The 12,767-nt window shown below is 37.5% G+C and overlaps 1 protein-coding gene across 1 annotated transcript in view; it reads right to left on the reverse strand.

Annotated features, from left to right (window-relative positions):
• The window catches only part of LCORL (ligand dependent nuclear receptor corepressor-like), a 43,263-nt gene extending 32,318 nt beyond the window's left edge, over nucleotides 1-10,945 (reverse strand). The window contains exon 1 of the mRNA XM_009887636.1: nucleotides 10,941-10,945. The gene's annotated coding sequence lies outside the window, so the exon portion shown is untranslated. The remainder of the gene's footprint in view (nucleotides 1-10,940) is intronic.
• Nucleotides 10,946-12,767: the final 1,822 nt, after the last annotated feature.

Raw genomic sequence — 12,767 nt, forward strand, 5'->3', positions numbered from 1 at the left:
ATACACTTCATTTCTATTATAGCTACTGATGAATATGTGCTGGCACTCAAAATGTAACCACCTGAACCCAGGCATTTCAATAAACCTTTGTTTTACTTTATGAGATTGTATTCAGAAGCAAATAGTAGTAGTTTGCTTTTCTGAACACAGTTGTGAACAGTTCTTTTCCCCACATCAACTCTCACTGCCCCCATGACCACCCTCTACCAAATCTACTGCTTTCCTCACTTAGGGCTAGGATGAGGGAGGCTGGAAGTTGTGACTCCAGCAAGAAGAGGGCTGTCTTTTTCCATCGGTAGCTATTCCAGTGCTGAAAAGGCACGCAGCCCAGGAAAGAGGTGAGAAGGAACATGTTCTGTCAGATTTGGCATCTAAGCCTACCTTAAAAGCTCCGCTGCTTGCCCATGGGTCCAAATCTGGGATGTTGCTGAGAAACTCTTACGGCTTACCTGGCCATTGCAATATTATCACTTGTTGTCCATCTACATGGCCAGCATGATACCGTCAAAGGAGACCTTCAGCAGATCAAAGCTAATTACAGGATTTCAGGGACAATGGTGAATGATACCAGAGCCCAGGTGTTGATCCAGGGGAAAGGCTTTGACAGGAGCAAACGCATCCTGTGGATCAACATCTGACTACCTGGCTGCAGGCAGGCCTTCAGCTCTTAGGACATTAAGATCCTCTGAGCAACAGAGCGCTTGAGAGAGACAAGATCCATTTCGTAACACAAATCATTGCCAAGAGACTTGCCTCATAAGGAAGGCTTCAAACTAGGTTTACCAGGGAAGCAGGGACTGAAGCCTAGAAAGTGGGAGAATGGTAGAGAGGACAACACAACAGTGAGGATCTTACAGTCATCCTGAAAAAGTGGCATACACAGGGACACATCTTAAGCAGCTGTATGTGAATGCATTCAGCACAGGAAGCAAGCGCAAGGGATTAGAAACCAGAGCACATAACAATCTCACTGGGAGTATGCAGTATGGTGAGACAGTTCACACAACTGGAAAACTGCAGTGGATGGATACTGGCTTTTAAGAAAGCAGAAGTGAGAGAGTCACAGAGGACAGTGCTTACACTTTATGCAAAGAACTTGAACAAATGGAGCTTTAGCGTGGAATGGGCTATAGGACAGCTGAAAGTCCACAGGTCGGGATTCAACCATGGGAACATCATGGTGACCATCTGTAACAGACTGCCCAATCAAGGGTAAATAGATGAAGCCTTCAAAAAAAAAAAAAGCAGAACAAATCACAGGCCTTCGCTCTCTTGAAAAATATCAAAGTTACCCTGACATCTGATGGAAAAGCAACGTGGTAGCACACAACCAACCCAGGAGATAAGTATGGTGCCTGAAGGACAAACCTGATTGAGGTAGTACAAGCTCAATAGGGAAGGCACTCTGGTAGACCTACTACTCATTAAGGACAAACTGATCAGTGATGTGACAGTTAACAGTGGTCTTGGCCACAGCAGCCATGAGATGGAATTTAAGATCCCAAGGGAAGCCAGGCACTTGAGTAGCTGAACAATGGCCCTAGCTAAGCAATCAGCTTAGCAGTCACTGATTTACACCCCTCCCCCAGGAGGGGGGGAGTGCAATTAAGCTAGAAGTAGGACTGATGTACTACGTTGTCTAAACCAGAAGTCTTAAATGGGCCACACACCTATGACAAGATTTTTATAAAGAGTTAGCAGGATAGCTCACCAAAGTCAAAGAAATTGGAAAGGTAAAAGTAATTACTGCTACTGAGCAATTCAGAAGCTGTTACTTCGTGAATTATTTTGAGTACATTATTTAAGTGTCTCTACAAGTTTACACAGACCTAAAAGAGTATTAAAACAGGATTAAATCCAAAATAAGTCTTTGAATTGCCTCTACAACTATTAAGTGAAATCTTCTTAAAGAGAAACTACCCTTCATGTGCTCATAGAACTTTATGATTGAAGTTTTCTGTAACGCTTTATCGCTGTGAACTACTTAGTGCCTGTCACATCTTAAAAGCCCATCTACATTAGAAAGTGTATGTTGCCAAGTATGAAAATACAGGCTCTAAAGTTCTGTTATGAATAAAACAGAATAATGACTAAATGGATATATTCCACAGAAGGTTCCCAGGTTGAACACCTTATACAGACTTACATACAGATACTTGAGGTATCCAAGGAACACATGGGGACTCTTCCTCACTGTGTGACCAAATACAGCCATTTTTCATCTACTTTTTAGCAGTAGTGGCTATGTATTACGAAGGCCTCTTCCATGCAGAAACTAGTAAATAGCTAAGCTATACCTGTTGCTGTGGAAGTTATCTATAGATTGTATGTTATGCCGAGTCTAGAGAAAATCACAATATGCAGACTTAGAATTTTTAATACAAGGTTGGCCTAGATTAACTTTGGGCAGACTTAATTGAACAATTGTACAATACAAACAGGTTTAGTTATAGATTGGCTATTGTTTTTCCAAAAGCTGTATCTCCGTAATGTTTCTAAGAGGAAACAGTTATTTCAGCCTCACACCTGATCCCAATTCAATACCTTCTCAAACCACCCCGCTCCTCCTTCCCCCTCCACATCTTCCAGGTGATAACAACTGAGACTGCAAGTATGTTTTCAACAAATTTGCCTGAATGACTCAGACTATGGGTTAGAAGAACAGACAAAAAAGAATAAACATCATGTAATAAATGGAGCTGACATTTGAGTAATGCTCTAAAATGCATCACTTGGCGAGTCTGAAGATACGAGAGGTAATTACTATACAGCTAGGAAAGAGAACAGTAGTATATGTGTGGACTATATTAAAAGTGTTTTTGATAGGTTTGGTACACTCTACATCAAACTATTTTCTTGATTCCCCTAGTCTTGTTTATGGCCATATTAACTCCAGTATTTGTACCTTCTTTTCAAAAGAAAGTCCATTTCATAAAAGCAGATATATTTCCATTCACCCTTGACTCTTCACTCTTTTTTTTTTTTTTTTTCCTCTTCCATTTACATGTTTCTGATTCAGAAGTAATCCAATTCTAGGGCATTAGCTGCAAGGCTTTTTTCCCCCTTTGTTAAAGTCACTGTATTTCAGACATTTTACTAAAATTTAATCCTTTTTAGTAAAAAAAAAAAAAAGCAGCGCCTTTTTCTTTGCTTTTTTAATAAGTGCTAGAACACAATAATACTAAGTCTCAAGAAGGGGTCTCACAAGACTTAGGCAAACCATAATAATTACAATTGATGCAGGGGCATATTGAGGTATTTGCCTAGCCACTTGTAATAGGATAACTGGGAATCCATGTGACTAGCTACCATGCTGTAACCACTGAATTGAAAAAAAGTAAAGAAAAACCCTATAATTCACATTCTCATCACACCAATGACCTCACAATAAGCCACCTAGAAAACCCTTGACTTATACTTGCTCCTTACTTCCCTGATCTGCTGCAGCTTTTTCCAGTTTGGGAAGGTATGAGCAGATGAACTGATAAAAAGCTTTTAGTGAAAATATTTCTAAATAAATTCACTTTTTGGTTTGATATTTTTTCCAAGCCACGAAGACTGTTTTATTCATATCTCTGGATGCATACCAGAAATGGTAGATCAATGTTCCTTACATAGATAGACAAAATTTAAATGGAAGAGGGAGATGCTTAACAATACCACTCATCTATTCATATTTACTGCTCTATTTTTCATCTTAATGCTGAAAGGCTAACCATTAGAAGAGATCATACTGTTCTCTCTAACTATGTGTTAAGGAATTTGGCAAATACTGGGTGCGTGCAAATTAAGTTCTGCTTTTTCCCTTCTTCTCCAACACATCCTCAGTTAGGCATAGGGTAAGACTGCTGCACAATGCTTAAAAGGATGGGGCATGCATGTGTATTTTTGCTACAATGAAATGAGACTTTTAGCTTAAAGCACCACAGCCTCCGGAGGGACCGGAGGAAAAAAAGGATCTTGAGGCTCTGTAAAACATACATTTGTTAACCCACCTAACAAAGTTAGCAGAATCATATGTCAGAATCTTTACAACTTCCATGTGCCTAAAAATTAACTTATCACAGGAACCTCCATCACCCTCCACTTTGTGACTTACTATACCAAGAATCACATCTGAATTATGGTAGTTCAAGTTGTTTTACTAAAGTCCAAATCACCTGTTATTTACCTTCTTAAGTAAAAATCAGGCCTCACCCCTCCTCCTATTTAAGAAAAAGATGCTGTTAAGTGACATGCATCAGCAAGGAAGATTCATGCCTCCTTGTTTTTTGAGTTTGTTCAATATTCTAAGCAGAGTAAACGGAATGAAAAGTTAAAGTAGAAAAAAGTTGCACATGCTAAGCACTGTGGAGTTTATCCCATTAATGCTGCTTTTAAAAATCAAAACTGATGTGAAAGTATGTTCAGAATTGCCGATTTCAATTCTTAGAGGATTGTAAAATTTCACAAATGGTCTTTAAAATGTAATTAGCGAAGTCCAAAGAATAGGATTACATTTAATAAGATTGGGCATAGGACTGCCAAGACTCAGCATTAACACGAAACTTCCTTCTTTTACTTTTTGGTGTTCTGCAATAGTAGTTAGTGTTTGTTACTTTACCTTATTGTTAAAAGAGACTTGGTTACAAGTAAGAGTTCAATTCCTGCTTCTGTATTTTCCTTTGGCCACAGGAACACTTAACTACTTTTCATATAAATTCTGTTCCCATTCTGGAGTCATACAACCCATATTTTGAGATCGTATTTCTTAATCTGTGTGCACTATTAGATAAATTGTATGAAGAGTCTCAGAAACTAAAAATCACAGTGGAAAGAAATTACAGACAAATAAGAACCAAAAGACATATCCTGCCCACCCCAGTTTATTCCTCTAACTAATAAGCTAACCTCCTTAACTGCTAGCCTCCTTTGTGCCATACACTTTTATTTAAGTAGCAGTAACTTCACAGCAAAGTACAACACAGAAACATGCAGTTCTGAGATAAAACTCACTGACATTACCAGAAGAAGTAAAAGTTTCCCCTTTGTATGTGAAAAAAAAAAATATACAAAATTAAAAACTTTAAGCTTGGTTCTTCTACACCAGAGCAATGACTTAAAGGATTTCCCCCCCCCAGTACTTTGGCCTCTCCCACTCAACTAAAAAGTGATCCCTTCTGAAAACTATGTGTAATTCAACAAAGTATTATATATAAATGACAGACCTCAGTTCTAATTCTTCCTATTCTACACATTTTCACTACTGCATTATTTAGTTTGGCTTAGTACAGGGAGTATATCTGAAGGAAATTTTGTGGTTTGCATTACTAAGTCAGCTATCTTGGATTTAAACAATCATACCACAGACAGAATTCAGCTTCATTAGTTTCATCAAGCATTAGAACCATTTTTAATGTTTTTTTTTTTTTTAAAAAAAAAAAAAGTAACCCAGCCAGACAATGCACCAGGCCTCTCATTTCTCTGAAAGAAAAACTTCCTCTCTTCAAATTCTCTCTCAGTAGGGCTTCAATATTTTTTTTTTAAAAATACACGTGCATAAGTAGGAAGCAGTATTTTGTTTTAGCTTAATTAAAAAGGCAAAGAAGTCATCTGCCTTTCTTACAAATTATCCCTTTCATAAGAAAGGGACTTGGAGCTCATGTTCAGTCATCTTTTAGTTTCTAATCATACAAACTTACAGCCTTCTGAAGCACATGCCCCCATTTCACAGGTGCTGCTTGCACTCTGTTCCACCGTTATTTGGCACAGCAGGTTACTGGTTTCCCTGAAAAAATGGTTATCTGCTTGTAAGTTTTGCGGGGTTTTTTGCCAAATAAAGAAATGGTTTCCTGCTTCCAAGTGACAGGAAAAAAAATTGCATCAGAAACTCAATCCCCTTAAGAATATCTTCATAATGGCTAAGCAATAAACATAGTTTCTTCAATATGTCAGACCACTCTTGATTTAGAAAACATCTTACGCATTTTCTGTAGCACTAATTCAAAATTTTGAAAAGCATTAAATAGTTATCTCAATCTTTTTATTACACGTAGTTACCTTTATCCTACCACTAGGACACAAGCAGCAACTCCCTTATAACTTCTTCCAGGAGACTATTCTGTAGAGAAGACAGTTATTTTCATGTTTTATAGGAGTAGAGCAGAGTGCTTAAGAGTAACACAAATTACATGTTAACCTCTCTGTCTGTTTCTTCTGCCTCTCCCTTCCCTCCACAGGTGAGCAGCTGTTCTCTCTGCCCTATAATTAGGACAGATTTCACATAGGAGTGTGGAAGGGAGAGGGTTTCTGTTGAATATCTTGCCTAGCTGGAATTCACTTTTTGCTTATAGCACTAAAAAAAAGTATTCTTATAATAGAAAGTTCTCAACATTTACCTTAATACCCTCATTTTCTTTACCATGTTGATTCAGATGCCTGAGCAAACAGGAACGTACATACCAGAGATTCCAATGTGAAAGGGAGGAAATCCTCTATTTAGACTCCAATACAAATTCCAAACCATAGCTAGAAAAGATACTTGTCCTTCTCTAATGCAAATCTTGAGTCCAAGAATTAATGTAGTTGAGGACACTGCTGCTGCCACTGAGAAGAGATAGGGTGACCAAAAATTGAAATGAGATGACAGAACAGCTTCAGTTCTAACTGGCTACTTTTCACTTAGGATAAAAATCCTTGCTTTCAACTTTCTACACTGTGCTTTATTGAGGGGATACAGACAGCGATGAAATATAGTTTCCAAAACAAATATATACATCAAAAGAACCAGCTATAACATTAAGCAGTTATAAGCATTATGCAGAAAACAAAAAGGGAGTAACAGTCCAGTGCTAGGAAGACCAAAATTGGCCATACCTCAGCAGCAAAACAAAAAGAGGAAATATCTTGCCTCCCCCCACAATTGTTCAACAACTTTGAAGAAAAGGATGGCAGCCAACAGAAAAAAAAAAAAAAAAAAAGATTTGTAGGTTAAGTAAACACAAAGGTTAGCACCAATTCTGAGTTCAGGTCTATTTTTCAGGTACTTGTTTATATACATAACAGTAAGAGAAATAACATTCAATAAAAAAGGAAGTATCTCCACACTCCAAAATAATCTTCTATGCCAGTACAAATGTGTCCTTGTAGACCTGTAAATAGGAGAGCCCACATGATACCTTTTACTGTAGCTTCTAGACACTGTCAAAATTGAAATTAATTTAATTTCTAATGTAGTGGCAAGATATTTTGAGAGATTTGTGTTATTTATAATTTAAAAGGCATAAGGAAAACACTTCAGAAGTGACTGTGCTACTCTGTGGGTAGGGGGAGAGAAAAACGCTTAAGTGACAGTTTAATTTAATCTCTGTGCTCTCTAAAAACTCTTCTTTCTTTGAACAGTGATGTAATCCCAGCTATCACCCAGGAACATTTACATATGGAATTGGTGTGTATATCAGTGTTATTCAGACATGAAAGCTTATTGTACTGCCTTTCTTTTTCAAGACGCTACATCAAAAAGTTATCTAGCTGCCAACTGTTACTCAGAACAGTGCTGACTATAATATGGGCTAATTTATAGTTTGTAACCTTAGAGAAGAAAATTCAGAAGGAATAAGTCACTGTAAAAGAAGATAACATCTAGCTTGGAAAAATGCTTACAACTTCCTCATTTGGTATCAATGTAACCGTTTTACAACACGAGGAGAATAATGCCCAAGACGAAAACACATAAACAACTGTCATTTTCCGAAGACCACGTGCCTGAAGCATGTTCTTGTTTCTTAACCATAATTTTAAGAGGACAGAAAAGCTTGGCTGTTTTACCTAAAAAGTTTAGGATTGACAGACAAAGGCTGCTTTTCTACATGAAGGCCTAATCAGATGTTCACTAAATCATGACAGAAAAGTGAAGTCCACTGCAAATCTCCAACGATTAATGTGACACAACTCTGCTTTACTACTACAGTGTCACACATCTAACCAGCGTCTGGGAGAAAGTCTAGCTGTCAACTAATGAATAAATAGGTCTGGCACACTTCTGGGATTATCAGAATCGACAAACATGAAGCTTTCTGATAAGAAGGGAGATCTAGCTGAAAGCTGTTAGAGAAAATACCAGTTCACTGAGCCAAAAATGTATTTAATTCAAAACATTCCTATCTTGATGGGTTTTTGAGAAACTGAAGCTTAGGATTCTATACCACTCTGTGGGTCTACTGCAAGCTAATGAAGTTGCAAGCCTTCAGAAGTGTTCCATGAAACTGATGCCTGACAGTAAGTTTAACATGTAAGTGGAATTTCCTAAGAGATTCAGAGTTTCATGGGAATTTCCAGGAGGCTTCCTTTCAATTACCATTTCTGGGTCATTCAAACAACCTGTTTATTCCCCACAAACTGCAAACCATTTTGAAACAAACAAGAGAAAAGTCATTCTTATCTCCCAGTATATCCAACTGCATCATATTCAGAAACTATTTGTTGGTTTCTATTATTTTTTAGAAAAAGTTTGAAATTAATCGAAATCCTGTATCTAGACTGCACTAATATGGTGGTTCCCTGAAATCAATTGACGCTTTTCTCTGATCTGCTGAAACTACAGAACAAAAGGCATCTTGCATCTAGATGCCAAACTATAACACAGTAAGTGAACTATCAACCCTATAAACCTCAGTGCTGCATTCACAGTACTTATTTCCAAACATGTTGACACAAATGCTGAAACCAGTTTATCAAAAAATATTTAATAATCCTAGACATACCACAATTTTACCAAGAAATGAGTGCAACATAGCTTTAAACTGGCACTTAAGTTTGTTGTAAGTTTACTTTTCTGCATTTTATAATACCTATGCCATGTATTTTCACCTTTAACTTACAGCTTATTTTTATAAATACCTGTTTTTTAAAAAATAAACCAAAAAAAACAGAACACCCTCAAAAAAACCCAGACGGCCATCATTTTTGTATCCAGCCAAAACTTAGCTTGGCAAATTGGACAAAATTTAGAGCTGGCAACATGTCAACTAGGTCAGTAAGAATTGGATACTCTCATCTATGTAAAAACTTCACTTGAAATAAGAAGTATTAGTCATGCCTCCTTTCTCAAAGATTTTCTGGAATTCAAGGTTAAAACTGCAAGTGCCTCAGATGCTCCAGTTAGACTGGAAGAACTCTAAATTCAGCTAAACTGCTATTTCTAACCAGTTCTTAAACATGCTCAGCGCATAAAAGAAAAGATGATGTTGTTTAAAGTAGGTAGGTAGTGTATCTCAACTTACATGTCATGGACAACCAACCTGTGATCTACATCTTCTAAACATACTTCTGTTGAACTCAAGTGTATTTTTTTTCAGTACATTATGCAAGTTCCTAATTGTTTTAACTTTCGATTAAGAGGCCTAAATTTTCAGTCTCCAGTGGGACATGAGGGAAAAGCAGAAACACAGAAATGAAGACTTAAATACAAATTTTAACTTCAAATTAGGCACTTTTATCAGACAAAAGATGTCAGATATAAGAAGGAAACAGGAGAAAGTTAATTAGTCTCATTTTTGCTTTTAGCATTTGACACAATTCAAAGATTAAGCACGTGTGTTTGGGTGGGGGGGTTCTATTTGCTTGGGATTCTTTAAAGCAATTAACACACATCTGTACAAACTTTTTGATAAACTTCCTCCCAATCATTAAATGGCACAAGACAAAGCACAAAATGGTAAGATTCAAAGTGTGGGACTCAGACTCTCATCCGCTGTGGAACAGAATTAATATAGTACTCAAATGAAGCCATATACCAGCTCTGAGAATTTATTGGGAGATAACAAATTTTGTAATAATTCTGTAGTTAATTTCTGATTACGTTCTATAAAACTCACATTGCTAACAACTGTCTAACCCAACTTGGGGAGCTGGGGGTGGAACACCACAAAGGAAAAAGAGATATATGTATTTCAAGTACCTTGTGGCAAGAGTCTTAATACTTTAATCATGTGGAGAACAGACGAGCTCTTACACAAGGCAGACGGGTTTAAACAGCGGGCTCTCCTGTCTTAGAAACACTTTGTTCCTTCTAGATTCCAGTACTGGTTCTTCCTTAGAGAAGTAAACATTCATGACTTCCAGACAGACATTGATTTTTAGTTCTAAATTTGATAGTCTGCTTTAAAAATAGTGAGAAGAGATACCTTTTCATTTTATACTGTGCAAAAAATGAAAAGTTATGTCCCTATTTTGCTCCTTAAAACAAACAAAAACTCAGCAAAAATTCTGTCCTAAGTTTAAACAGAAGAAGAAAAAAGCATTTGAATCAGATACTTTTTTGTTGTTTTGTTTTCCAGAAGAACCATGAATTTTAAGATAAATAGAAAGAGGTAGAATCTTTACCAGATTTCACTATTGCATTCACTATCCAGTGAATTTCTTTGACCCAAGATGGCCATACCCCATTGCTTCCCACAAGTCTCAAGAAAAGCAAAACAGGAAACTTCAGTACTTTCAGCTCATCTGTAAGTAGGATAATTTTTCCCTCTTAATGAAACAATTTAGAAGGACAACAGCAACCACTTAGGGAAGCCAATGGAACTACGAGGTCAAGAATACAGGAATAGGATTTGTTAAAAGAAAGGTGTGATTACAGTCTGCATTTCCAGCAAGAGAGAAACTCCTGCAGGAACCAGATAAATCTTGGTTCCAACATTCTGGAAAACTTCATATGAAGTTTCATATCTGGTACCAAACTTCTTAATCAGCCTCATAGATCAAGGTCACTCATATCCCACATGAAGAACAGAACAGCCTTTATTACTAATCTGCAAGGTTGAGAATAAATGAGGGAAAAATGCCAGAGAATATACCACTAGAGAAGTACAACTGACAAAGCTGTGAAGTGTCCAGTTTGTAATTGTTCTGTATGCCACATAATCAGGTCAGTTGGTTGTTAAAGGGCAGGTGAAGTACAGTACCACACAGAGCAAAGTACAGTTAACAACTCTTCACCATCCAAATCCCTATCAAGTAGCTACTCTTGCAGACAACAGTAGAAGAGGCTGCTCTGGCTCTTTGGAGCTTGTGACGCTGGTGGTTGAATGAGGCAGACAACGTGAGCAGAAAAGGCGTGCAAATCCATTGCTCCTACCCAGGAAATTAATAAAAAGGCCTTGAGAAAACAAGCAGTCACATCAAGTACTAGCCCTCAAAATGCTACTACATGTGACAAACTGAAGTAAAGGCCTTACAAAGTTGGGCTTGGGCCAGCAAAACCCATTCCTGAACCACTGGATAAGTATTCCTAAAGTCACTAGTTAAGAGGCATATTCAGCAAGTAAGACCACAGGTTTCAATAACAGACATCATCACAGTAAATAAGCAAGTTTCCTCAGGACACACTACAGTGGGTTTCTCTCACGGCTTTTTGTCCTGCAGAGCCACTGCAGAAAGCATTGACTAGTTAAATAAGAAAACCATGATCCCTTGAATTTTCAGTTCACTCCCTAAAGGTTTGTGGGACAAAAACTGCTTGCCAGAGATGATGACAATAATTCAGACATGACTAATTTACAGACAAATGCTTCCTCAAAAACTCTCGTATTTGTAGGATTTCCTAAACTGTTTCGCTCTAATATGAATTACCCAGTCAAACCCTCACATTTTTTCAAGGAGCCCTAGTTTTAAGAAAATATCCTGCTCTGTGCAAGTACAATTGTGAGGTACTAAACACAGAAGTATACAGTAATCTACCATTGTTTGAGGATTGTGTACAGAAGTTGATCTAGGGTCCGTGCTGAAGTGCAGTTCTTCACATCAGCACTAAGCTCAGAGCACTCTGGACATTTCCAACATTTCAAGATAAGAACTCCTGACACCACAAGTTAAAAACAGAGCATTTCTTATTAAACCCTGTTTCCTAGGGGCACAACACATTTGTTCAGGAGTCAGTAGACTTAGGCAATGGTGCAGACGGGAAATAAAACTACTTTCTGATATATCCTAACCAGTCTGATGGCATTGCTGAAGAAATTAAAATGCTTTGACTTCTTAAAAGATGATCTTTTGCATTGTTCCCTGGTTTGTCACCACATAAATACACACTGGTGTGATCTTGAATACATATAGTTCTAGTTTCCCATCTCAAGAAGAAAGCAGAACTAAGAAAATACAAGAAAGGAGGAAAGAACAATCAAATTCAATAAACACCACCTCCACAAATAACACATAAGAACTCTTCAGCTTGGGGGATGGAAGAGATGGCCAAAGGAAGATAGGTTGGGTCTTCCGAAAAAAAGAAAATTGGAAAAAACGCAAAACCACATGAATAGGAAATACCTTTGCCACCCCTTGCCTTTTTTAAGTAATGGTTTCATATGGTGCTTTCACCTCTAGTTTTAGGACAAACATAAGAGTCGCATAACACAATATAACCAGGGCACACCAGAGACCTGCTGAAGTTCTATGTTGCTTTGAAATCACACTCCCACACAAAATCAGCAATAACATGGCATAATAATCTAGTAAATCAATTATAAAAAGCAAGAACACTGTTTTTCTCCCAAGGATCAAGATAAGTGTCATTGAAGGCTGGAAGATACTTCAGAATCATAATTATGTATTAATAATTTTTTCCCTAGCAGTCCACCACTGGCTGCAGACAATAGTTCTTACACTAGACAGACTTGCTCTGATCTAATAGAGCTGTTCTTATCTGATGATGCAGAGACAGATTATTATGACCCCCATTCAACATGGTCCGGACTATACTTTGTTTGAAATACTCTTTAGAATGACTCTGTAAA

This window comes from Charadrius vociferus, unplaced genomic scaffold (genome assembly GCF_000708025.1).
Source record: "Charadrius vociferus isolate BGI_N301 unplaced genomic scaffold, ASM70802v2 scaffold306, whole genome shotgun sequence".
Taxonomy (NCBI): Eukaryota; Metazoa; Chordata; class Aves; order Charadriiformes; family Charadriidae; genus Charadrius; species Charadrius vociferus.